Below are 27,149 nucleotides of genomic sequence, written 5' to 3'. Positions count from 1 at the left end.
CTGCTGCTCTCCAAATTATTGTTTTCTTCCTTCCCTATTTTGTTCTCTCTTTTTTTTTTGTGATTTGATGACCATCTTTAGTGTTATGTTTGGACTTGCTTTTTCTTTTTTGTGTATGTATCTATTGTATATTTTTGGTTTGATGTTCCCACGAGGTTTCGATACAGCAGTCTACATACATAGCAGGTGGTTTTAAGCTGCTAGTCTCTTAATTTCAAATGCAACCAAATTTTTGTTATCAATTTTTCTCCCAAGCTTCTGACTTAGAATCACCTAGAACTAAAATGCCCTTTTATCTAAGCACTGCAAGCTGCAGCTGGAAAAATTGACATGAACTTCAGAAAAATCACCACAGCCAATGTGGTATATGGACATCCTTCATGTCCATTGCTATGTGCGCCACTCAGGAAGTTCACCAGGACATCCAACCCCAACATCATAGCCATTCAAACTGCAAACCTGGAGATTCATCAAAGACTGCCACTGCCATCCCCACTCCACTAACAAAGGAAGCCCCATATCTAGAATTACTCTCTACTGGTTTCTCCTACCATTAAACTTTCTTTCTACCATTAAACTTTTTTTTTTTTTTAAATTTCCACAGGAATACCCCTTATTAAATACCCAATTGCTTGGACTACACAGAAACCAAATTTAGGTGGAAGCCCACCTGTAGTACTGCCTCCTTAAATGAAACACAGCCATTTAACTGGACTGACCTATTCCTAAGACTAAGAGATTGAGTCAGTAAGATATGGAACAATGTAATTAGATTGGTTCTTTTCTCCTTCTTCCAATTTATGTTTTTTCCCCCTTGGCTTGATCTCATATCTCACAACATCCAACTCAAGTCTCTCTGCAGTGATCAACTCAGCTTTTAATATGTGAAATTTTCTGAAGAGAAAGTTTCAAATGTGGAACCGAAGGAAACTAGAATGTCACTCCAAAATATGTCTCTTTGACATAAAAATTATTTTGGGCTGAAGGCAATTAAGAAGCATCAAAGCCAGAAAAAGCTCATTCTTTCTTCTTAAAGGCAATAACTAAATTCTTTTGTTGGAGACAGACTCTTAGCAGCTCAGAAGTGGCACCAGAGAAATCTGCAAGCAAACTTTATTTCATTCGTTTCCTTGCATATATATATATATATGTATATATATATATATATACACCTTCCCACAGCTTATTACTCTTAGAAGCCTCAAACAGCACTTTCCTCTGTCCTGCCATTTCTGTACAAATTTATTATTCCTTGTTGAAGATGCTGTGTAAGTCAAGTTCTAAGCAGGTGTCTATCTTTGGGCAGCCAGGTGTCTGGAGGAAGGTGACAGAGATAGTCCTCATTGGTCTAACTCCAGAGGTAGTCCTTATTGGTCCAAGATAATCAGTATCAGCATTACCTGAGAACGTAATAGAAATGCAGATTACCAGGCTCCATACCACACCTACTGAATCAGAAACGGGATGGGGCCCTGTGATATGTGTTCTAATAAGTCTTCCAGGAGTTTCTGATGCTCCAGACTAAAACAATACCATACCACTTACTGGGATTGGTTCAGAGATGGGCATTTGATTTAACTCTTACTAGTGAGGCATGATACCCACTAGGGGAACTTCTGGGGAAAACGTCCTTGCTCCTAAATGAAAATCAAAAGGAATCAGTTTTTTATCTTTTGAAAATTATGCCTGGATGATTGGAAGTATTGCAGTCATGCTACTACAAAACAAGGAATGACATAATACTCAAGTGTGGCAGAGCATGAAGGTGGCAAAAAATCTGGATTCTTAGTAATGTCATTGAACTATAACCTGTCCTGAAACTTATGCTACCTCTAGACTTCCTGCTGAGTCAAGAAATACCTTAATGCTTAAATAATACCTATACCATTTTGTTTTTGTTTTTTGTCTTTTTACCATTTCTAAGGCTGTGGAGGTTCCCAGGCTAGGGGTCGAATTGGAGCTGCAGCCACCAGCCTATGCCAGAGCCACAGCAACTCGGGGGGATCCTAGCCAGGTGTGCAGCCTACACCACAGCTCACGGCAATGCCGGATCCTTAACCCACTGAGCAAGGCCAGGGATCGAACCTACAACCTCATGGTTCCTAGTCAGATTCGTTAACCACTGAGCCACTACAGGAACTCCAACACCTATACTGTTAAAGATAATTTGATCTAGGGTTTCTGTTCAAAAATATCCTATAGTCTAGTATATTAGACTTGCTAATATATTAGTTTGGATTTTAAAATTTATATTCCTTAGTGAAAACAACCCAAGGTTTATTTTATTTCATTTTTGCTAGTATTGTTAGTTTTTAGTGTTAGGACAAACTTCTTGTTAGTAAACTGGGAAGTATGTCATAATTTTTATTATCTGAATAATTTAAATAACTCAGGAATTATCTGTTCTTTAAGATATGTAGGACTTTCTGGTAAAAAACCTGGAACTAGTGCTTTTTTGAAGTTAGATATTTTGATACATTTTCAAGTTCTTCTCTGATTATTGGGCTAATATTAGTAATTTATATCTTCCTAAAATGTGTCTATTTTATGTAGATTTTCTAATTTATTGGCATATGTTGGAAATTTTAGAATTTAAATCTATTTTTGGTTACATTCCCTTTCTTATTATATATACGTTCATTTCTCTTCCCATTTTTCTTGGTTCAACTTACTAATGATTTTTGTGTTGTGGTATTCAAAAACAAAACAATGAAAACAAAGCTATTTTATTTATCAGGTCTATGCAGTTTGCTATGCTTTCTAGTTCATTAATTTCTACTTTACTTAATTTTTTTCTCCTATTCCCTGTTGGTTTACTATGATGTTCTATTTTTTAGTTTCTTGAATGCTTAAATAATTTACTTCTGAATTTTTCTTATAGTTAAGGCTTTGGTGGTATCCCTTAAGTTTTGAAATGTAGTGTTATTTCTAAACATTCTGTATTTTATCATTGATTTCCTCTTAACCCAAGAGATATTTAGAAAACTGTTTCATAATGTTTATGGGATTAGATTGGGTTTGCTGCCTTTTTCTATAAAAATTTCTTGTTTTACTGCACTATGATCTGTTCTTTGGAAGCATATTGAGGTTTTATTTGTCACCTAGATCTTGATATAAATGCCTCATGGCCATTTAAAAAGAATGACTAGGAGGAGTTCCCTGGCTCAGTGGGTTAAAGATCTGGTGTTGTCACTGCTGTGACTCTGGTTACTTCTGTGGCTTGGGTTCAATCCCTGGCCTGGGAACTTCTACATGCTACAGGCATGGCCAAAAAAAAAAAAAAAAAGAAAAAAAAAAAAAAAAAAAACAAACAAAACCCCCAAATAGTCTCTGTTTAAAGGCTATAACAAATATTCACCCACATGCATCTGTCTTTCATTCTGAGTATCCATCCACCTAGGATTGTTTCCCCACCCCTTCCCATCTACCAAGGATTATTAAAGTCTTCCCTGTTCTGTTGACTCTTTTTCTTTTGACAACATCAGTCCCTGCATCTCCACTGCTCATTCTATTAGTATAGAAACATGCTCTAGTATATAGTTCTCTTTAACAGGAATATAAAGGGAGCCACGTATATAATTTAAAATTCTTTGATAGCCATGTTAAAAGAATGAAAAGGAAGAGGTAAAAATTGTATTTTATTTATCCCAATATGTAGAAAATGTTATCATTTTACTAGACAATCAATATAAAAATTAACGAGATATTTTATACTTTTTTGTAGTAAGTTTTAAAAATCTGGTGTGTAATGTACACCTATAACACATCTCAATTTGCACTAGTCATATTTCAAGTGTTTGATGACTAACTGTGACTAGTGGCTCCCATATTGGACAGTGTAGTTTAAAAGTCCTACCTTGAGCCAACATTTCTTCCTGCTACAACTTGCTTCTCTGTTCCTTTCTCTTTTTCTCTTCCTCTGCCCATTAAAAATCATATTGTTCAATCCAATGGAGGTTGTATTTGACAGAATTGACTACTTTGGGGGGAAACACTTCTTACTCTGCTTCCATAACACCAAACTCTACGGATTGTTTTTTTTTTTTTCCCTCGCTCACTGGCTGCTCTGTCTCCTTTACTGGCTCCTCATCCCTTCTCTGATTTCTTTTTGCTTTTTCTTTTCTTTCTTTTCTTTTTTTTTTTTTTTTTTTTGCTTTTTAGGGCCACAGCATATGGAGGTTCCCAGGCTAGGGGTCGAATCGGAGCTACAGCAGCCAGCCTACATCACAGCCACAGCAATGTGGGATCTGAGCTGCCTCTGTGACCTACACCAGAGCTCTTGGCAATGCCAGATCCTTAACCCACTGAGTGAGGCCAGGGATCGAACCTGCATCCTCATGGATCTTAGTTGGGTTCCTCAACCGCTGAGCCATGAAGGGAACTCCCCCTTCTCTGATTTCTAAGTGTTGGAGCTTCTCAGGGCACATTCCTTGATTCTTTTATCTAATGATGTTTTCTCTGTTAAGTGATGTCATCTAGTTCTGTGACCTTAAATAGCATCCATATGCTAATGATGCTTATTTTTATCTTCACACAAAGTCAAGATTTGCATTGCCATCTATCTGCCACTTGATGTCTTGACCTCTGTCCTGGACATATGAAATATGTCCAAAATGTAATTTTTTTTTTTTTTTTTTTTTGTCTTTTGTCGTTGTTGCTATTTCTTGGGCCGCTCCCTCGGCATATGGAGGTTCCCAGGCTAGGGGTCGAATCGGAGCTGTAGCCACCGGCCTATGCCAGAGCCACAGCAACGCAGGATCCGAGCCGCGTTTGCAACCTACACCACAGCTCACGGCAACGCCGGATCGTTAACCCACTGAGCAAGGGCAGGGACCGAACCCGCAACCTCATGGTTCCTAGTCGGATTCGTTAACCACTGCGCCACGACGGGAACTCCCAAAATGTAATTCTTGCTTCCTTACCTTCTCCACCAAAACAAACTCATTTGATACAAGACTGAGTATCCCCAGTTTTCTCCTTTTCTCTTAGGAGAAAGTCATCTTGATTCCACCTTTTACTCAGCTCCAAAAAAACATTTGTCATCAAGCACAAGTGATTCTGCCACCCACTATATCTTGTAATTGTTCACCTTTCTGCATCCTTACTCCCAGCCTCTGTATTCAGATGTGTCAGTTATTAATTTATTTTCCCTTAGTTCTGAATCTACTTTTCTTTGCCCTAGTTTATAGTTCTGGAGCTGTACTCTGCAAACTACCTTTTTTTTTTTTAATCTCTGCCAGATAGGTTTATGTTTGTTTCAGCCAGTTGAAGGTGAAGAGTGTGCTAAAGGGATTCACAAGGCTGGAGAAGGAGGGACTTATCTTTTTTTTTTAATCTAAATTTTTTTTCTTTTTTTAATCTAAATTTTTTATCTAAATTTTTTTTCTCTCCACATGATAGCAAATGAATCAGTATATAGCTGGCTCTGGCCATATTCTTTGTGGTGGTGAATTGTTCCCATGGCTCTAACTAGTGAATGTCTTCCAGAAGGTTTCTTCTTTATCTTAGCGGTGGGTGATATGCTTCTGCAATAGCTGAACCATCCCCCTAGAGGCCTGAATCTTAGCCTGGTGCAGCCTTTCTCTATGTTTTGATGTTTCCTCTTTGCTTTGCTTTCCTTTCCCTCAGCCATAAGAGTGATTAGCCATAGTCTGTGTGTGCCCATCTCTCTTACCCTAAAACTCTTTTCCACTCTTTTAGAAGCTAACCACCTTTTTTACCAAGAGAACAATTCTTTATATTACACTTACCCTGTTTGAGTTGCTGTGTGGTTTCTGTGTCTTGATTGGACCCTGACTGAAATAGAAATTGGCACTAGGAGTAGTCCTAGGAAAAAGACTCTTAAGGATTGATTTTTGTGGTTGGTTTGGTCTGAGTCCCTTGCCAAGGGGAGATGCGATGCTAGTTATATATGACATTCAGTGGCGTCACAATCAAATCATCACATATGGCTGATTGCGATGAAATGCATGTGCTTTGGAGGCCCAAGTGGCTGCTGCGCCTCACTGATAGGGCTGTAGTGATCACCAAAAGTAATGATCACTTGCTGCATGTTGGATATTTCTGAGTATAGTGGAGTACTTGCAGAAAGAAAGTGAAAACCTCAGACCCTGAGCTCTTGGTTCGATTCTTGGTTTGAGAGAGAGCTTCAGTGGCAGTCCTAAAGTGACCTTTTATTTCCTGTAGCTACAGGGCTAATATTGTTAAAGCTCAAATGCAAAATTTAATTGTGCGGGTCGCAGAATTACATCAGTTGAATTCATAGCCTTGCCAAGGTTCCATGTGAAAGTTATGTTATTGATCAGAAAGGAATGAGATCCCCAAACTTGAAATGAGGTGTTTTGGTTGGACTCAAATGAAACTGAGAATCTTGAGTCATTCAGTCTCCCTTTCCTGCACCTCTGTATTTGAGGAGCCTTTTTCTCCCTTGAAAACGCAGCGGTTACTTCACCTGGGGTAGACACTTCACAAAGAGAGAATACCCATCCTTCTTAAAAATATACCCCAGACACGTCTGCTGCCATTAGACGCATAACTAGGGTTAAATTTCAGCATGTTATGATGGCCTGGACATGATAGTAGGTCTCTGAGTATAACTAATGCTGAGTTCACGTGCCCAGTTTTGCCCCTTCTTCTAGGGAATTACTGCTTGCTTCAGAAAGAGTATGGGCCAAGATAACTTCAATAAACATTAGGCTCCAGATTCTCAACCACTGTTTTTCATCACTACAGTTTCAAAAACTAAATTCGAGAGATAATTTTCAGACTCTTCAATAGAAGAATTCTTCTTAACATATCTATGGTAACTGTTGTTCATTTCTGCCAGCATTGTCTCAGATAGCCTTTGGACTACATGGGTGATGCTTAGGTAGCATCTAAATATTGGTGGGAGAAATGGGGCATTTGGCAGAGGCAGTTCCTCTTTATTTGAGATTTGTTCTCATAAACTTTCTGAGCACTTTCTTTAGCAGTGGCTGGGGTTTAGCTGTTGAAATGAAGGATCTTTATGTTCTAAGAGGATTGTCGTAGTCCTTTGATGCTGAGCTCCAGTGTCTCTAAATTCTTTCATTTTTCAGAGAGGTAGACAATTAAGGTTATATAAACAAAGTATTTACATGTATTATCCAGTCAGTGATATTCTTCCCCAGGAGTCCCCATGGGCAGATAGGTAATCAAAACATTTTATAAAATTTAGATATGTGGATTAGAAGCCAGAATTTAATCTTATACCTTTGGTTTATTTTTCTGGGTATCTGCCCACCAAGGTATGTAGTCAGTTCTTGTTGATAAGCATTCAGCCTTCATTTCCATCTCATATTATTTGAGAGTACAATTCCACTGAAATCCAAACCATGGGTTTGGGGCTAATGGCACCTGTTAACCTTATTCTGTTCCATGGCCCCACCTCTGGGATAAATACCCTGGTCATGAAGGGAGCTGGGTCCAATGTGTGGCTGGTTCATAGCTAATAGAGGATAAACAATAGAAAGTAAGCATTTCTGGAGTTCCCGTCGTGGCGCAGTGGTTAACGAATCCGACTAGGAACCATGAGGTTTCAGGTTCGGTCCCTGCCCTTGCTCAGTGGGTTAACGATCTGGCGTTGCCGTGAGCTGTGGTGTAGGTTGCAGACGCGGCTCGGATCCCGCGTTGCTGTGGCTCTGGCGTAGGCCGGTGGCTACAGCTCCGATTCAACCCCTAGCCTGGGAACCTCCATATGCTGCGGGAGCGGCCCAAGAAATAGCAACAACAACAACAACAACAAAAAAGACAAAAAAAAAAAAAAAGAAAGTAAGCTTTTCTGATTGGAGGATCTGGGAAGGAACATCACTAGTGTTATATTTTTATATAAAAGCAAATTTGCTTTTTTTTTTTGGCTGCCCCATGGCATATGGAGTTCCTGGGCAGGGAGGATTTCTGAGCTGCAGCAGTGGCAATGCTGGATTTTTTAACTCACTGTGCTGGGCAGGGAATTGGACCTGCATCCTGGTGCTGCAGAAATGCCTCTGATCCCATTGTATGACAGTGGGAACTCCAAGATTCGTTAGTATTTAAAGAGTTAAAGCTATTTAAAAAGTTGATTTATTGTTATATCTTATTTCTCTCCTCTTTTTCCTGTTTGTGTATTATTCATTCATCCATTCAGTAAGCATTTCCCTCTAATTGCAAGGCACTATGCAAGGCATTGCTCTAAAGCCTCAATAAGCTTATAGTGTAATGTTCTCTTTCCTGCCTCCTCTCTATTTTTTCATCCCTTTGCTATCCTCGTTCCCCTAGACATTTCTTCTTTCCCATTCCTTTTTTTGTTTACATTATTATTCAAGCATATGATAAAAATAATTTTTTACCTATTAAGAAACAACTAACTCAAATCAGGAAGGTTTGAGTACTTTTTATAGCAATGATGGGCCACACTCCTGCATTTTACCTTTGTCACCAACAATACCTGCCAGTGGGACAGGTGGAGACTTGAGGTAGTGCCAGCTATGCTTACTACTTTACCGAGATCGGTTGCTAGATGATCGACTCTAAACTAATCATCTGCTCTTTCAAAGTCCATTTTGTCTTCCTCCAGCATAAGTACAACACCTACTTCCCTCAGAAACAATCTGAATTTTAGGGGATGCTCTCTGTCTGGCTACCTTGCCAATTTGGAGCCTAGAAAATTTAGTCACACAGAGATATGTCACCCAATGAATAGAGTTTAGAATTGCTCCAGTAAACACGATTTGTGAAAACGTTAAGGTGTTTGATTACTTTTCATCTAGACTGTAATGCTGGGGACTCTGGCTTTGTATTTTCTTGTGGTTGCGTAACATATGATCTGCTTTTCTTGCCCAGTAAATCTGCTGTGATTACTTAATAAATATTTCCTGATAGCAGTGAATAAAAACTGAGAAGCTGGGCTGCGTGTTTGTCAAGGAGACAGATTCTTTGAGAACAAACTTATCCACCTTCCCTTCCAAGCTGGAGTTTGTATTTGTACTTTGGCCTTGCATCCTAAATTGAAGCCAGAAGCTGGGTCAAAGGATTACATTTTCAACTACTGAAAATAAACAAGGGCAGAGATGGGAGCTATGTATACCTCAGCCTGTTTTATAATAGGTGTTTAGTGAAGACATAATATATAGATTATCTTGGTCCATACTCTAAAGAGCAAGTAGTGATTGCCTGTAAGGAGGGGCAAATCTGGGAACCTGGACTCAGCACCAATTTTACTCAGAATCTGCTACCACATCCAGGCCATCAGAACATTCTGAAATTTAACCCTTGTTATGGGTCTAATTGAAATAGGAGGTGTTCGGGATAGGTTTTAAGGAGGATGGGCGTCTTCTCTTTTGTGAGGTATCCACTCCAAGTGAGATAATTGTAAGCGTTTGTCTGTTAGGGGAGGATTCTCAGATACAGAAGAGCAAACTACTTTTTAAAAAAAGATAGAATTGATTCACAACATTATATTAGTTTCAGGTATACAGCAAAATGATTTGATAATTGTATATATTGCAAAATGGTCACTGCAATAAGTCTTGTCAACATCTTCAATGGACATATAGAATTTTTTTTTCTTGTGATGAGAATGCAAGCTACCTTTTTTTCTAGAATTTTCTTAGTTTTATATTTTACATTTAGGTCTATGAGTTGATTTTGTATAAGGTCAAGGTCTATCTTTTTTTTTTTTTAAAGAAATTTATTTATTTATTTATTTAATGGCTGAACCTGTGGTATATGGAAGTTCCTGGTCCAGGGGTCAAATGGGAGCTACAGATGCTGGCCAATGCCATAGCCATGGCAACGCAGGAACTGAGCCACATCTGCGACCTATGCCACCAGATCCTAAACCCACTGAGCAAGGCCAGAGATTGAACCTGAATCTTCAGAAACTGTTGGATTCTTAACCTGCTGAGCTACAATGGGAACTCCAAGGTCCATCTTTCTTATGTGTGTGTGTGTGTGTGTGTGTGTGTGTGTGTATCATGTATTGTTTCTAAATGTCTAAGTGTTTCAGCACCATTTGTTAAAAATACTATAATCGCTTCACTGAACTTCTTTCATAGTTTTGTCAAAAATCAACTGACCATAAATATAAGGGTTTATTTCTGTACTGTCACTTCTCTTTCATGGATCTATACTTCTGTCCTTTTTAACACTATCACACTGTCTAGAAATCTTGAAATTAGATAGTATGAGGTCTCCAACTCTGTTCTTATTTTATGATTTTCTTGTGTGTGTATGTGTGTGTGTGTGTGTGTGTGTGTGTGTGTGTGTGTGTCTGTATTTTAACTATTCTGATTCCTTTGGCTTTCTACATAAAATTTTGCATCAGCTTGTCTGCATCTAAATGAAAGTCCTGCTGGAATTTTGATTGGGATTGTCTTGACTCTATAGGTTAGTTTGGGGAGAATTGACTTCTTAACAATACTGAATCTTCCAATTCATGAATACTGTATGTCTCTGCATTTATTTGGATCTTCTTCGGTTTCTCTTTTCAATCTTTTTAGTAGTTTTTAGCATGTAGAGTCTTTTCATATATTGTTAGGTTTATGCCTAAGTACTTCACTTATTTTTGGTACTATCGTCGATGGTGTTAAAGTGAGAAAGGGCTATGTGTTCGGAGGTGAAGTAAATAAAGGAAGAGAGTCCAGAGCATTGAGGCTTCAAGTAGGTTTACTGACCAGCAAATGGCCAAGAGCAATAAGAAAAGGCTCAGGCTCCTTAGCATTGGGGGGTTAGGGTGGGTGGGAAGTATGTTTTATATAGGCTTGTGGCTGAAGTAACCTGGGTCAAGGTTAGCATCAGGCTACATGGGAGGGGTAGGAGGAGAGGATGAGAAAGTTGCAAGATAGGTTGTGAGTTGAAGATTGCCCTGGCTAAGACTTCCAATATTATGCTGAATAAAAGTGGCAAGAGTGGGCATCCTTGTCTTATTCCTGATCTTAGAGAAAAAGCTTTCAGTTTTTTACTATTGAGTGTGGTATTTTTTTTTTAATTTCCAATTTTAATTGGTTTCAGCTTTTATCTTAATTATTCCATTTATTCTACTTGCTTTGGGTTTATTTTGCTCTTTTTCTATTTTTTTAAGGTGCAAGACTATAACATTGATTTGATACATTCTTCTTTTCCATTATAAGCATTTAATGCTATAAATCAAGTTTGAATTACTGCTCTAAGTGTCTCCCACAAATTTTGATATACTGTAGTTTCATTTTCCCCTGAATTTCATTTGTGGCTTTTTCTTTGACCTGTGGTTAACTTAGAAGTGTGTTGTTTCATTTCAAAATATTTAGAGATTTACTAGATGTCTTTCTTTCATAAATTTCTTTTTCTTTCTTTTTTTTTTTTTTTTTTGGTCTTTTTGTCTTTTCAAGGGCTGTACCCACAGCATATGGAGGTTCCCAGGCTAGGGGTCCAATCGGAGCTGTAGCTGCCGGCCTATGCCAGAGTCACAGCAACACAGGATCCCAGCTGCATCTGTGACCTACACCACAGCTCACAGCAATGCTGGATCCTTAACCCACTGAGCAAGGCCAGGGATTGAACCTGCAACCTCATGGTTCCTAGTTGAAGTCCTTAACCACTGACAGGAACTCCTCTTTTGTAAATTTCTAATTTAATCATATTATGTTCCAAAAAGATATTTTGTATGGTTTGAATTATACTAAACGTGTTAAGATTTGTTAAATAGCCCAGAATGTAGTGTGTCATGGTGAATATCCCATGTGTACTTTAAAAAATTGTTTTGTACTGTTTTTGGGTAGAGTATGCTATAAAGGTGAATTAGGTCAACTGGTTTATAATGGTGTTCAGGTTTTCTATCTTGGTACTGATTTTTTTGTCTACTTCTGTCAACTACTATGAGAGAAATGCTGAAGTCTAAGATAATTTTTGGATTTATTTATCTCCTCTTTTCAATTCTATCTGTATCTGTTTTAAGTTTTTGAAAGTTTTCATAATAGACACATACACATTTAAGATTTTTATGTTTTTCTGGTGAATTCACTCTTTTCTTATTACATAGTATCTTTCTCTTTCTCTCTCTCTCTCTTTTTTGCCACACCCATGGCATGTGGAAGTTCCCAGGCCAGGAATTGAACCTACACCACAGTAGTGACCTGGATTGCTGCAATAATAATGCCAAATCCTTAATCCACTGTACCACAAGGGAACAATGTAATATCTTTTTTTAAGTGTCCTGGTAATAGTCCTTGAAGTCCATTTTGTCACCATACCCCATTTTTCTTTTGATTATTGTTTGCATTCTATTCTTCCATTCTTTTACATTTAACACATTGATGTCTCATTTTAAAATTAGGTTTCTTTTATATAGCATATATTTCCATAATGGTTTTTTTTTTTTTTTTTTTTTTTTTGTCTTTTGTGTTTTGTTGTTGTTGTTGTTGTTGCTATTTCTTGGGCCGCTCCCGTGGCATATGGAGGTTCCCAGGCTAGGGGTTGAATCGGAGCTGTAGCCACCGGCCTACGCCAGAGCCACAGCAATGCGGGATCTGAGCCGCGTCTGCAACCTACACCACAGCTCACGGCAACGCCGGATCGTTAACCCACTGAGCAAGGACAGGGACCAAACCCGCAACCTCATGGTTCCTAGTCGGATTCGTTAACCACTGCACCACGACGGGAACTCCCCATAATGCTTATTTTTTTATTTTTATTTTTTAGATCCACACCTGGAGCATGTGGAAGTTTCTACCTAGGGGTTGAATCGGAGCTGTAGCTGCTGACCTACACCACAACCACAGCAACATGGGATCCAGGCCATGTCTATGACCTACACCACAGCTCACAGCAATGTCGGATCCTTAACCCATTGAGTGAGGCCAGGGATCAAACCTGCATCCTCATGGATACTAGTCATAGTCATTTCCACTGAGCCACTACGGTAACTCCCAGTAGTGTTAATTTTTAATCCAATCTGACAAATTCTCTGTTAAATTAGTAAACTTAGACCATTTACATTTAATGTAACTACTGATATGCTTGAGTTTATTTAATTATTAATTTTCTATTTGTCTTCTTTGTCTTTTGTTCCCTGTTTCCCCTTTCTATTGATCTTTCATTATGTTCATTGACTCTTTTCTTTCTTCTTCACTTTGCTATTGAGCCCATCACTTGCATTTCAAACATTGTATTTTTTCACTTCTAAAGTTTCCATTTCATTCTGTAAAATTTTTGAAAAATAGTCTTCACTTTTTAGAGCATTTTTTAGGTTCATAGCTCAAATGAGCAGAGAGTACAGAGATTTTCTACATACATCTGCTTTCCCCTGTACATGCCTAATCTCCTTGACCCATCTGGCACCAGAGTGGAACTTTTGTTACAATTGATGAGCCTACAGTGAGACATCATTATCACCCAAAATCCATAGTTTACATTAGGGTTCACTCTTGTGTTGTACATTCCATGGCTTTTGACAAATTATAATGACAAGTATAGCTATTATGGTTTCATATAGAATAATTTCATTGCCTTGAAAGTCCTATATGCCCCATTATTCATTCCTTCCTCTCCTCTAAACCCTAGTAACCACTGATTTTTTTTTTTTACTGTCTCCATAGTTTTGACTTTCCAGAATGTTTTATTGTTAGAATCATACAGTATGTAGCCTTTTCAGATTAGTTTCTTCCATGTAGATATATGCATTTAAGTTACTCCTATGTCTTTTCATGGCTCGATAGGTTATTTCTTTTAAGTGCTGAAAATAGTTTATTGTGTGGATGTAACAGTTTATCCATTCACCTACCAAAAGACATTTTGGTGGCTTTTAATTTGGCAATTATGAGGAAAGCTGCTGTAAAAATTCTTGGGTGGGTTTTTGTATGCACAGAATTTTCAGTTCATTTGGGTAATGTCAAAGAGCGCAAATGATCAATTATGTGTTAAGTGTATGTTTGGTTTTGTAAGTTTTTTTTTTAACATTTCCTTTTTCTCTGCCCATATTTTGTTTTTTCCTTTTTTTCAAGAGTGTTAATCTTTACTCATGTAGTATAGTTATAATAGCTGCTTTAAAGTTTTTGCCTGATTATTCTAATACCCTGGTCGTCTTGGTGGGTTACATTTGTTGACTGAATTTTCCTTGATAATTTGTCATCTTTATTTGGTTCTTTGTGTGTTGAGTAATTTTGGATTATATCCTGGACATTTTAAATATTGAATTTGAATGGTTGCCATTAAAATCCTCCACACAATGTTGAACTGTTTGATTGTTTTAACAGGCCATCCACTTGGTTTATTTCAGATACTCTGACTATATTCTGGGAGTGATAGTTCCAACATCATCTCAGTTTTTGGAACATTTGCTAGGCCGCTTTGAATACGAATACATGCTTGTGCAGTTTAGGGGTAAGCCTGGATCTTGTGCCTGTTTATACACAGAATTAGGAGTGCTCTTTCTCTCCAGGATTTCCCCTCATTCATCCACCTGCAGGGTTCCCTATTCTTGGTCCTCTGGTCAGATGAGGAGTCTCTTGAAATCTTGCTGCCTGTGCTGCTATACAGTTCTTGTAATTAGGACCACTTTTGTTGCTAAGTGGAGAGAGAAAAAAGAGAAAATTTACCCAGTGATTTACTTCAATTTTGAGGGGGGGCACAAGAGTCTTTTCCTCTGTTTGACCAGAAAAATAAGGTTTCTGTTGAGATGTTAGCTGACAATGCCACTTTCCACCCTGATTGGCTTGGCTAGGGTACCACCCTTGGCAAATTCTGAGGGAACTGAGACAGAGAGAGCAAGAGACAGGGAGAAAGAGAGATGCTCTCCCATAGTCTTAGCTCAAGAAGTCCCTGTCCCTTTTTTCTACTCGTCTTTCCAGATAGGAATTTTTCTTGAAGTCTTAGCTATCTGCATTACCACCACTGCAACTCTACCATGTGACTGCCAAACTCTGAGATAAGAGAAGAAATATAAGAGGGCCCTACTCCTGCACAAATTGCTCTTAATTTGTGACTCGTTTTCTTTATTTTTTCAGAGTCCTTTGGTAGTTCTTTTCTGTATCTTGTCCCATGTTTTTCATTGCCATCAGCAAAAGAAGTAGGCTTTGGTGAACTTATTCTTGACTGCGTTTTCTTTTGCATTCTTTTTTTCACTTTTATTTCAACTGCTTCTGCCACAATACAATGACTGACACCTACCCTATGCTTTCTTTCTGTTTTTGGGAGAAGACCCTCTTCTAGGATCTCAAAATGAGGCCTTCTAACACTTGGAAATGAATTGTCTGAGGAGACACATGTACTGATAAAACAAACCCCTTTGTTGTAAAGGGGTGCTTGAACAGAAAGCAGCAGGCTAAGGGGACTCAGGAGGACTGCTCTGCCTTGTGGATCACAATTTCAGGTTTTATGGTGGTGGGGTTAGTTTTCTGAGTTGTCTCTGGTCAGTCCTCGTGCTCATGCTCATTTTTTGTCCCACTCAGGGCCCTTCTTGGTGGTATATACATCGTGAGGGTTTCTGGGAGGTTGGCAGAACATATTATGAGCTGGTGTCTCTTTTACTCTTTTTGTCCCTTATGAATTTTTTGGTTGGTTTTGGAGGCAGCTTGTTAGTTCTGTGTTCCTTATAGGGATCTCCTATTGTGAGACAACTTATGCAAATGGTTATTTTCATACCTGGCCAGAGTGAGTGGTTTCGGTCAACAGTTCCCTAATAACTACCCTCTGAGAGACTTCACATTCAAGACGCTCCTTGGGAATTGGGGATGAGGTTTCTTTCTCCGTAACTTCTTCATGCTGACATAGGGTACCATATTCAGAGTGGAAGATGTCAACATAGGTCTGTAGCATCTCCCAAGAGAAAGTTGGTTAATATTATGTCTGTGGCCTTGAGTGTAATTTAAAAATTTAAGTTAAAAAAAACTTACAAATTATCCATATTCTTTGTAGAAAAAAATAGAAAATGTAAATAATCAAAGAAACCCAAAAGTATCCCAAAGGTAAATACTGTTTTCTAGTTCACTGTTTGTATACAAACATGTTTTCCCTTAAAATGCACTAGAGCACAATAGTTAGTTGGTTAGAAGGCTAGGGAATTGGTTGAGCCTGAACTGATTCTATAGCCTTGCTTTGTTGGAGGAAAGTGTTGGGTGGAGCAGGTATTGATTTGCAAAGGTTGGTTTACATAAAGAATTTTTCGATTTTGGTATTTGGGCAAGGCTTGAGATGGGATTTCTTGGTTAGGAAAATTTAGGGCATGAAAGAATTTGGTAGTGTGTGCTATGTGCCTTTTTCTTCTGCTTTCCCAAAGAGCTCACCTATACTGTAGACTAAGGCATTCTATTACTTAGTTGCTCTGGGAAGTTTGATTACCAATATCAAATTTATATTACCAATATCTTTGTATCAGAAAGCCTGTTTATCTCCTTATTCCTTTGCCAACAAACAGTGTTATCAATCTTTTTAATCTTTGCTGACTGGTAGAGAAAATTTTTACAACATTAATTTAATTACTCTAATTTAAATGCTGCTTTTGCCTTATACTAAGTTTCTTCCAAAACCGAGACCTGTTTTTAGTTTGTGTCTTTTTTTAAAAAAATTTTTTTATTTTTGGGGTCCGTGCCCATGGCATGTGGAAGTTTGTTCCTGGGCCAGGGATGGAACTTGCATCACAGCTGTAACCAGAGCTACAGCAGTGAAAAAGCCAGATCCTTAACCTGCTGAGCCATGAGGGAACTCCTGGATACTGGATTTTAACAAATATATTTTTAGAATCTATTGAGCTGATAATATGCTTTTTCATTGTTACTCTATTAGTGAAATGAAGTATATTAATAGGTTTCCTTATGTTGAACCACATTTTCAATCCTAAAAATAATCTGTTTGTCATGGTGTATTCAACCTTGAAATACACCACTAATTTTGGTTTATGGACATTTTTGTGGGACCTTTACATCACTATTTATAAGTACAAGTGGTTTATGGTTTATTTTTTAAAGTTTTGGCATAAGCGTTACCCTCAATTTGCAAAATGAATGAGGAATTTTTTCTCTTATTTTTTTAGCTACTTAAGATAACGTGAATGTTTAATGAAAATTTAGCAAATAACATCTGACTTTTATCCTGTAGACAAACATGGAAAAATATAATAATTCATTTTACCCATTACATTTTACAGAATCAGACAGAATGTTTTTATAAGCAGTGTCTTTTAAAATAAAAATGGCAACTTAACAGTTTCTATTAAAATGCTACACCCTACTCCTTGCCCCAGTAAATGTGACCTGTCTTTCACACAAGGCTAAGTGGCAGCACATACTTTTGAACACCCACACACAATTTGTCGGGCACACACATTCCAGTTCCTCAGACAAGGTCACCAACAAGCAAACAGCTCTCCTATTTCCCTTGTTACTCATAGCGAGCATAACCACTGGCACAGGTCCTTCCTAAATTCAAGTTAGTAAACAAATCTGATGACTCAGCATCTGAATCCTTCTCACCTTCTTCTTCCTCTTCATCATCCTCTGCTTCATAGTCATCTTCTCCCTCATTGTGCTAGTCGGTATCACCATAGTTATCAGAGGCAAGGTTCTTCCAAAAGGCATCATACCCAGAAGCTCCATCTCTCTCTTCACCTCCAGTCTACCAGCCAAACTTCAGGGAGCACATTGACATGCTAAGGTTTCCTGAGTTTCATGTCCATATTTCGGGCAGGGAGGCTGTTTTCCTTTTTCTTGTTTAAACACCTTGCTCCTTGTGTGATCATCACAGAAACAAGCCTTACAACGGAGACAGGAGTGCTGACCAAGCTGATTGCATGAAACACATCTAAATGTTTCCACCTCTAAAACTTGGCAGCTGTCTTGATGTTCAAACTGATCATCTTCACAGAGAAAGTTATGTCAAAAAGAACAACCGAAGATCCTCCCTCCATGGTCCCAGATACCCCATTCACATTCCACATACTCAGCATCAGGAAGTGGGCAGGCACAGGCATGTGTCCTGAGACACTTCCTACCATGACAAACCCAAGCTTCAGAGAAAGTCACAGATTGCGCCCATATTGCAAGGCCAGTACCGTAGACACCAGCATATTTTATGACATAGTCTGAAGACTTCATCGTGCACTTTATTTTCCCACACTGTGCAGAACCTCCATACAGAATTACAAAAATAGCAAAATGTTCTATTTTTTTTGCTGCCTCTGACACTCATCACATTCCATTGAAACATTACATAGGTGTTTAGCTAAGTCAATAGTGCTTCTTGATGCTCTTAGTTGTTTTTCATATTCCGGCGGTTCTCTGCCTTCTTCCTCTCACTGGTCTTTTTTTTTTTTTTTAAGGCATTTTCCTGTCTTTCCTTGAGGGAGGCTGGGCTTACTCTGGGGGCTGAGGGGTAGGAGATGGCATGAGGCCTGCCCATAGCAGCAGTAGCAGCAGCAGCAGCAGCAGCAGCAGCAGATCCAATTCCTGGACCACAGGTCCCTTGTTTCTTTTATTATTATATGTGCTGAGTTATATAACTTAGGAGTTACCATTTGAGTCTAGAATTTTGGGGGCAACTTTAAAAGTTTCTTCTATAGTTATTGATTTTTTAAAAAAATTTCTTTTGTTAATTTTGGTACATACTAAATAATCTATCATTGTCAAATTTAATAAAATTTTGCATTGCATTTGTATCTTGAAGTGCTTTAAAAATTCTCTCCAGATTGTGCTTATGTCCCCTTTCTAAGTGCAACATTAGGTATATATTTCTCTCTTTTTGGAGAAGGTCAGATTTTCCAGATATCTATTTTGCTTTTCTTTTCAAAATAGCAGCTTTTTAAATTCATCACTAATTTTTTTCTAATCCCTTAACCTGTTTTTTTCAATGTTTAATTAAACAATGGCATAGCTGCTGATCCAAGTGCTGCTCAGTATACAATAACTAGTGTCATCAAACCAGATTGAATTTCAACTTCGAACAAAGAAACCTGATATTTCATTAATCCCTGTAACTTTATAGTAAGTAAAATAATTTCGGTTAGACATTTTATACTGTGGGATTTGAGTCAGAGATTCTCATGATTACATTTGGGATTGCATACTGATTGCCAAGAATATGATTGATACAATTGTCAAGGACAGTGGATTGAAAATATTTTATTTATTTAACAGTGAGCTTGATTTATAAGTTCAGGGAATTTGTACATTTGGTATGTGAGCCTCACTAAGTATTTTGGCCTGGTGCTCAACAAATGTTAGGGCAACCTATGGGAGACTCCTCATGTTGTGCTAGGCATTGACTCTTTTGTTTTAATTATATTTTTTATTTTCTGTATTTTGTGTGCTTTGACATTTGGAGGTGTTGCTGACTGGGGGGAGTCTGTCCCTCTTAGGGTTAGCTAATTCCTAGAGATAACAAACAACTTGCCTGCAGGCATGCCTTTGATATGCATACCAATCCCAAGTGCATAGCCCTGAATTACCCTCTTTATCAGGCTCCTAAAGTCTGGGACATGACCTCTGTCCTAAATCACCTCAGGGCCAGGTACCAGAAAACTAGGGACCACCTCTACAGCCCAGAGCCCTCTATCACTTAACTGTCCATTCCTAAGCCTGCTCAGCTGCTTACCCTGCCTTGCTCATTCCTTCCTGTGAAAACCATTACAAAGGCTTTTGGCTATGCTTTCCCCTCACTCCATCTGCCACCTGGCTAACTCTGGTGCTTCCCTGTGTGGCCCTGTGTGGTGTGGCATGCTCCCAATCTTCAGAGTGTGAGTAACCAACTATCTTTTTTGTGATAAGCGTCCCCTGATCTCTTGTCCTCATCATACCTAAAAAAACAAAATCCTGGGCACATTTTAAAACACCTTTAGTTGCTGGGTGGTAGAAAGGTCTAAGGCACACGAGGGGCAGGTTTGAGTGGTTGGGATGGGGAGGTGGAGGCATTGGGTAGGGGACTTGGGGTGCCAGAGAGTTACGTCTGGTAGGGATACAGTAAATTGTGACTGGAAAATCAGCCCTGAGTATAATCCTTCATTGAGTGGTGACACAGCTGTGTCTGATAATTAATTAGGAGTAAAGCTGGGAGTACAACTTGCCAAGACTTTCTTATCTTGTCAGACTGCCCTTTTTAGAGAAAAGACTGCATCCTTTAAGCCCATCCAGTCTCCTCAGAAGAGGAGAGCTCTTAGTAAGTTTCCAAAACCATGATAGAAGCAGCTAGAACTAGGTGCTGATGAAAAGCCAATAAAGGGGGGTATGAATGTTGGTTCCTCTTCTCCAGGAACTAAATTTTTATTTCTATTTTTGTCTTTTTAGGGCTACGCCCATGACTTATGGAAGTTCCTAGGCTAGGGATTGAAATGGAGCTGTAGCTGCTGGTCTGTACCACAACCACAGCAGCACAGGATCTGAGCCTCATCTGTGACCTATACCACAGCTCAACAGCAATGCCACATCCTTAACCCACTGAGTGAGGCCAGGGATCAAACCTGCTGTCTTCATGGATACTAGTCAGATTCCTTTCTGCTAAGCCACAGTGGGAACTCCTGGAACTAAAAATTTGGTTGGGAATTAAATACATGGTGGGTATGTACACACAGAGTACAGATTAAGAGACATGCAGTTAACCAGAGCCGCAGGAGCATGGGTCCTGAGGCTGAGAAGCTGGAGATAGGATCCAAGCTAGTTCCCGAAATGTGGGCAACACTTGGAAAGAGAGGAGGGCAAAGGGCTTCTCAGCAGGGAACAAAAGCCAGGTTGAATGAAGCTAAGGAGATATGTGCTCAGGGAAACAATGCTTAAGTCAGTTTGGGCAAAGTAAAAGTTACTGGAGATAAGTTGGAGAGGCACAGTGTGGAGGGCTTTGATGAAAGTGATGATTGAAGGAGCTGAGCTGGTGGTAGAGGCTGTGTCTGGTGCATCACAGGCCCTGAAACAATATTCTTCTGGCCAATGAAGTGCAATCTTTATGCACAAATGCCAACGACAATGGGAATTTCCCTTCATGCTAGTTTTCCTTCATACTTGTAAGAAGGCCTTCTTCTATTATTTCTGCAGCCTTTAAAATCCCATTTGATCTGAATAGCCAGCCGTTTTCCATATAACTGGATGACAAGCGTTGACTTTCCTGAAGGGGTGTTGGCTTATACCAGATTGTAAGAGTAGAGTGTTAACATTTTTAGGAATTTTGCAAGCTGGTTGTCAAATATAGCCATTATTAAAAATTAAATTACGTATACTTGCACTTAAGTAAGTCGTGCTGTTAACAAAGTTAAAAATACTAAAAACTCTTCACCTTCTAATTGTTTTAGCAACATTTAATATTATCTATCTTTTGAGGTTATTTGAATCTACTGTATTTACACAGTGGAAATATCATTTCGCAGTGGGCTTACTTACTGTGCATTGACTGCCAACTCAGTGTTCAGTGATTCCATGGTAGCAGCTTGAAATTGGTTATGACAGGAGCATCTACACCATAGAAATCATCAGATGCTACAACTCAGAGATTTTTACTCCTCTCCTTCCACTTTCCCCAGCCCAGTTGTTAAATATTATCAGCATACCACTAGTTTCTTCTCACTCCTCATTGCCAGGCTGCCACACACAGTTCACTCCCCGGTCCCACTTTGGAGCAATTGGGAACTCCAGCATCTTGATCTGTCTTTTGGGGCTGCTTAATGTGGACAGGACTGGTTTTAGTGAACATTGTAAGAATTCATCAGCCCCCTCCTCAGGACTCTATCTACAGCTCTCTGTACAACCAGAAGAGATAATTGAGTTCAAGGAGACTTGAAAGGGCTTGTCCAAAGTAAAACTCTAAAGTGGGCATCCCTTTTCTCTTTCAAGGTTTGCTAATCCCCGTGGAGAACACCATGAACACAACGTAGGCACAGACACACATCCATGTACACCCACACATAGAAAAATAAATTTATATTTTAGAGTAAAAATAGAAAATGTCCAAAGCACCCACTTTAAACAGTAAAACAGAGTTCTCAAAGCAAGCAATAACAATTTATCTTTGGACTTGATTTTATAGCCTCTGAATGGCAAGGGATGGGAGGAGTTAGGGGGGGCAGGAAATGAGACTGAGGTAGAGAATGAGAAAAGAGAAAGGAGGAGTTCCCGTTGTGATGTAGTGGAAACAAATCTGACTAGTAACCATGAAGGTGGCGGTTCAGTCCCTGGCCTCACTAAGTGGGTTAAAGATCCGGTGTTACCTTGAGCTGTGGTGTAGGTTGAAGATCGGCTTGGATCCTGCGTTGCTGTGGCTGTGGTGTAGGCCAGTGGCTGTAGCTCTGATTTGACCCCTAGTCTGGGATTCTCCATATGCTGTGGGTGTGGCCCTAAAAAGCAAAGAAAAGAAAAAAAGAAAAGAGAAGGAAAGGAAAGGGGCAGAAAAAGAGGAAAATGATGAGAAGAAAAAAATGTGTAGAGAGGGAAAATATGGAAAGGACAGGTAGGAGAGAAAGTGGTTCATGGGATGAAGAATGAGGAGCCTGCTGGGTGGTGGTTAGAGTTAAACTGCTCTGGTTTCACTTAAACGAAAGGACAAGAGTGGTGTTATTCCTACTCTGGCCAGCACTCTAGGGGTTAGTGACAATCAGAGAAGTAGGTTTTTAAAAATGAAATATAGTTGATGTACAATATTATATTAATTTCAAGCATACAACAGTGATTCAAGACTTTATAGATGATACTCCATTTAAAGTTATAAAATATTGGCTCTATTCACTGTATTGTACAATATATTCTTGTAGCTTATTTATTTTATACATAGTATTTTGTACCTCTTAATCCCCTTCCTCTTTTGAGCCCTGCACCTTTTCCCTCTCCACTGGTAGCCACCGGTTTGTTCTCTGTCTGTGTAAGTCTGTATCTGTTGCGAGACATGTTTCCCTAATTTTCTGCCTTGATTGTTGAGAGACATGTTTCTCTGATTTTCCTTGATTACCCTCCAATAGCCCCTCCTCACGTGATCTCATTTAAGAAACACAATAAAAGCAGTGTGGTTTCTGGAGGCGGGGCTTTTGGTTCCTGAGACCTTGAGTCTCCAGGGATCCCACCTTTACTCTCTCTCTGTGTCTTGATATTTTTGTCTTGCTGTTTTGTTATTTATTCCTTAAGTTCTGTAGTATCTGTTCTTCAGCCCCATCCTGCTGAGCTGGCCTCGGCAAGTGGCGCCCAATGTGGGGCGGGTAAACAGGTAGGCATGAGGAACGAAGGGCCGTGAGTACAGCGGTATTTCGTGGAAGTGCTATGGAGCCCTGAGAAGAAGGGAGGAATTTTGCGTGGCCACACTCAAAAAAAAAAAAAAATCCTGCGGATAAGTTCTCTCTCTCAGGTATTTACGGGATTAAATGGGAAATAAGGTAATTGCAGGAAACCGTAATTCTTATATTTGTTTGTTAACACAACTCCTTAAAAAGGGGGGCATAAAAATAATTGAAAATAAGCTCTCAGAACTTTTTAAGACTATTGAGAAACACTGTGATTGGTTTCTTACCTTAGAAACGTTAGATTTAAACATATGGGAAAACGTAGGAATGGAGCTTAGGACATTGCATGATAAGGGTGTTTCAATTCCTCTATTTGGAATACTTGGAGCTTAATCAAATCAGTTTTAGAACCTCTACAGACTTCAGGGAAGTTAGAGGAGGATGAAGAAGGGGAGTTTGCGCCTTTGTTGGAGGAACCTAAATATGTAGTCCCTGAGCAAAACTATCATAGAGAATGTTTGGCTCCTGAGCCTTCGGCTCCAATTTTGGATACTGATATTCCTCAATTGCCTCCTATTAGGAGTAAGGTGATGAGGACTCATTAAGCCTCTACTTCTAGGGTTGCAAAGGAAATGAGTGCTCTTCCTGAATGCCATCTATCATCCATTCAACAGGGAATTTTACAGGCTTGAAGGGAAGGCGATTTGGATGCCATACGTTTAGCCTTTCCAGTAACTGTCAGGGAGACGATGACTCCAGGCATCGATCCTGCCAATCCTGATGGAGTTTATGAGTTCATTCATGAGCGCTTTCCTTTTAAAATTCTTAAAGAATTAAAACACGCTGTTCAAAATTATGGTGTTAATTCTCCCTTTACAAAAGGAATCATGCAGGGAGTAGCTGAAGGAAACCATATGATTCCTGCTGATTGTCATAGCTTAACCTGTGCTGTGCTATCTTCTAGTGAATACTTAGAATTTAAGTCTTGGTGGCAAGATCATGCCCAAATTGCTGCTACTCGTAATCAGGCTCAAAATCTTCCGATTACAATGGAACAGTTATTAGGGATTGGTCCTTGGAGTAATCTTCAGGATCAAATGAGGATGAATGATTTGGCCATTGAACAAATCAAACAATGTTGCTTAACAGCATGGGATAAAATTGAATCTAAGGGCCAAATAAATACTTCTTTTCAAGAGATCCTACAAGGTCCTAAGGACCCTTATACTGAATTTTTAGCTCGTTTACAAGAGGCGTTAAAACGACAAATGACTAATTTTGAGGTGTCTGATACTATTTTTCAATTATTAGCATATGAAAATGTGAATACTGATTGCAAAAAGGCCATAGAATTTTTAAAGGGAAAGGCTAACATTGCTGAATATATTAAAGCCTGTCAGGGAGTAGAGATGGAGTCCTTTAAGGCCTCAATGCTAGCTCAAGCGATGGCTAATTTAAAAGACAAATTTTTAGAAAAATGTTTTAATTGCGGCAAGACAGGACATACTGAAAAACAATGTCGTGCTCCTCCATGAGCCCGACCTTCCTTTCTCGGAGTTTCAGCACCTTCTAGTTACAATAATAAACAGCCCAGACTATGCCCAAGATGTAATAAAGGATACCACTGGGCTAGTCAGTGCCGGTCCATCTTTCATAAAGATGGAACCCCCTTGTTGGGAAACTCTCCTTGGGGCAAGCTTCCAGCCCCGTCAACCAAGGAAGCTTTCCCTGTTCAGAACAAAAGCCAAACTCTCAACTGAAGCGAGGTTCCCTGGGACTACACCTGTACAAGCATTTAACATCACAGTAGATCCCCTTAGTTTACAGGATTTAATTCTATTTCCCAGTGAAACTCCTATTACAACCAAATTAGAAAAACTATTACCAACTGATAGGGTAGGATTGATAATAGGAAGGGCAGGGCTAACGGAACAAGGAGTTCGAGTTCATACCGGTACATTGGATAATATAGGGGATGATAAAGTACAGGTGATGGTTTCCATTGCAATCCCTTGGAAGGTTAATAAAGGGGATTGGATTACTCAAATCTTAATTTTACCTAGAGTACAGAAGAAAAAAAAAAGGAATAATTTTAGACAGAAGCGATTTAATACCACAAGAGGGGCAGGAGTGTTCTTATCCGAAAAGGTCCTAGAGGAACGACCCACTTGTCAAGTTATCATAAATGGGAAATCTTTTAGAGGACTAATTGATACTGGGGCTGTTGTTTCAATCATTAGCCATTTACATTGGTCAGACACCTGGCCTCTTCAGCCAGCTGATATTGAAGTCACTGGGTTAGGAAGAACAGAAGGTCTCAAAAGGAGTGTCCAATGGCTTAATTGTGAAGGACCGGATGGGCAGCCAGCTAAATTGAAACCTTATGTTGCTCAACTCGCTATTAATCTCTGGGGGAGAGATTTATTACAATAATGGCATGCAGAAATTTACCTAGCACCAGTAGATCAATATAGTCATCAAAGCCAAAAAAAGTTAGTGAAACAGGGCTGCAAACCTGTCGAATCTGAGATTAAAGTGGAAAAAACTGGTGTGGGACATCGGCCTTTTCATTAATGGCCACTGCTGGTAAAAACCGTTATACTTCTCCTGAACCTATTCGATTAAAATGGACTACAGAAAAACCAGTTTGGGTTGAGCAGTGGCCTCTTTCTTCAGAAAAATTATAAGTTTTAAATAATCTTGTCCAAGAACAGTTAGAGAGGGGCCATATAGAACAATCCTTTACTCCTTGGAATTCGCCAGTGTTTGTTATACAGAAAAAATCAGGAAAATGGAGATTGTTAACAGATTTAAGAGGAGTAAATGCTGTAATTCAGCCTATGGGTGCCCTTCAGCCAGGCTTCCCATCTACTAGTATGAGACCAGCAGGCTGGCTGTTAATCATACTGGATTTAAAAGACTTTTTTTTCACAATTCCTTTACACCCAGAAGATAGGGAAAAATTTGCCTTTTCAGTCCCAGTGATAAACAATATAGCCACTAGAAAACTATCAATGGAAGGTCCTGCCTCAAAGTATGTTAAACAGCCTACCTTGTGTCAATATTATGTGGCTTCAGTTACTGAGCCAGTTCAACAACAATTTCCTAAATGCTATATTATTCATTACATAGATGATAGACTTTGTGCTGCACCCTCTCGGGAGCAGCTGCTTGAAGTTTTTCAGTGCTTGCAATCCTGTCTAAAAGGAGCAGGATTGATTATTGCTACCAATAAGATTCAAATGAAAAGTCCATATCAATATTTGGGAACTGTGGTGGAACATAGCACTGTTCACCCTCAAAAGGTAGAATTAAGAAGAGATCACATTAAATGATTTACAAAAACTGTTAGGAGATAGTAATTGGCTCTGACTGTATTTGGGGATTCCTACATATGAATTGTCAAATCTATTCTCCTTACTTAGGGGAGATTCTAAATTACACAGCCCCCACTCTCAAACTGCAGAAGCGGAAAAGGAACTAAAAAAGATTGAAAATAAAATACAAAATTCCCAACTAAGTCGGGTCAATCTAAAACAGCTCATTCAGTTAGTAATTATGCCTTCTCCTCATTCTCCCATGGGAATATTGATGCAATTAGAAAATATTCTTGAATGGCTTTTTCTTCCCAATAATGTCATGAAATCTTTGTCTCCGTGCCTGGACTTGATGACACAACTTATTCTCAAAGGTTGTACTCGTTGTGTACAAATGTCTGGAAAAGATTTGAATCATGTAATTGTTAGTTTAACTGTTAAGGAAATCCAAAATTGTTTTCAAAACCATATAGGTTGGCAAATTGCTTTTGCAGATTATGTAGGATCAATAGATAATCATTATCCAAAAAACCCTGTTCGACAATTTATAAAGCGAACTCAATGGATTCTTCCAAAAAAGGTGAAGGATTCACCCATCATTGAAGCATCTGTGATCTTTACTGATGGGAGTAGTAAAGGGATGGCCGGTTATGTGGCTAATCAAAGATTATAGAAATGCCTGG

General features: G+C 39.0%; 1 protein-coding gene and 1 pseudogene across 12 annotated transcripts in view; one reads left to right on the top strand and one right to left on the bottom strand.

Annotated features, from left to right (window-relative positions):
- The window catches only part of TNFSF4 (TNF superfamily member 4), a 322,273-nt gene that overhangs the window by 14,578 nt on the left and 280,546 nt on the right, over window positions 1-27,149 (top strand). The window lies entirely within an intron of this gene.
- Window positions 17,347-20,334, bottom strand: LOC100623192 (annotated as a pseudogene).

This window comes from Sus scrofa, chromosome 9 (assembly GCF_000003025.6).
Source record: "Sus scrofa isolate TJ Tabasco breed Duroc chromosome 9, Sscrofa11.1, whole genome shotgun sequence".
Classification (NCBI taxonomy): domain Eukaryota; kingdom Metazoa; phylum Chordata; class Mammalia; order Artiodactyla; family Suidae; genus Sus; species Sus scrofa.
The sequence above is the reverse complement of the archived record's forward strand: the minus strand, read 5'-3'. Positions and strand labels throughout refer to the sequence as shown.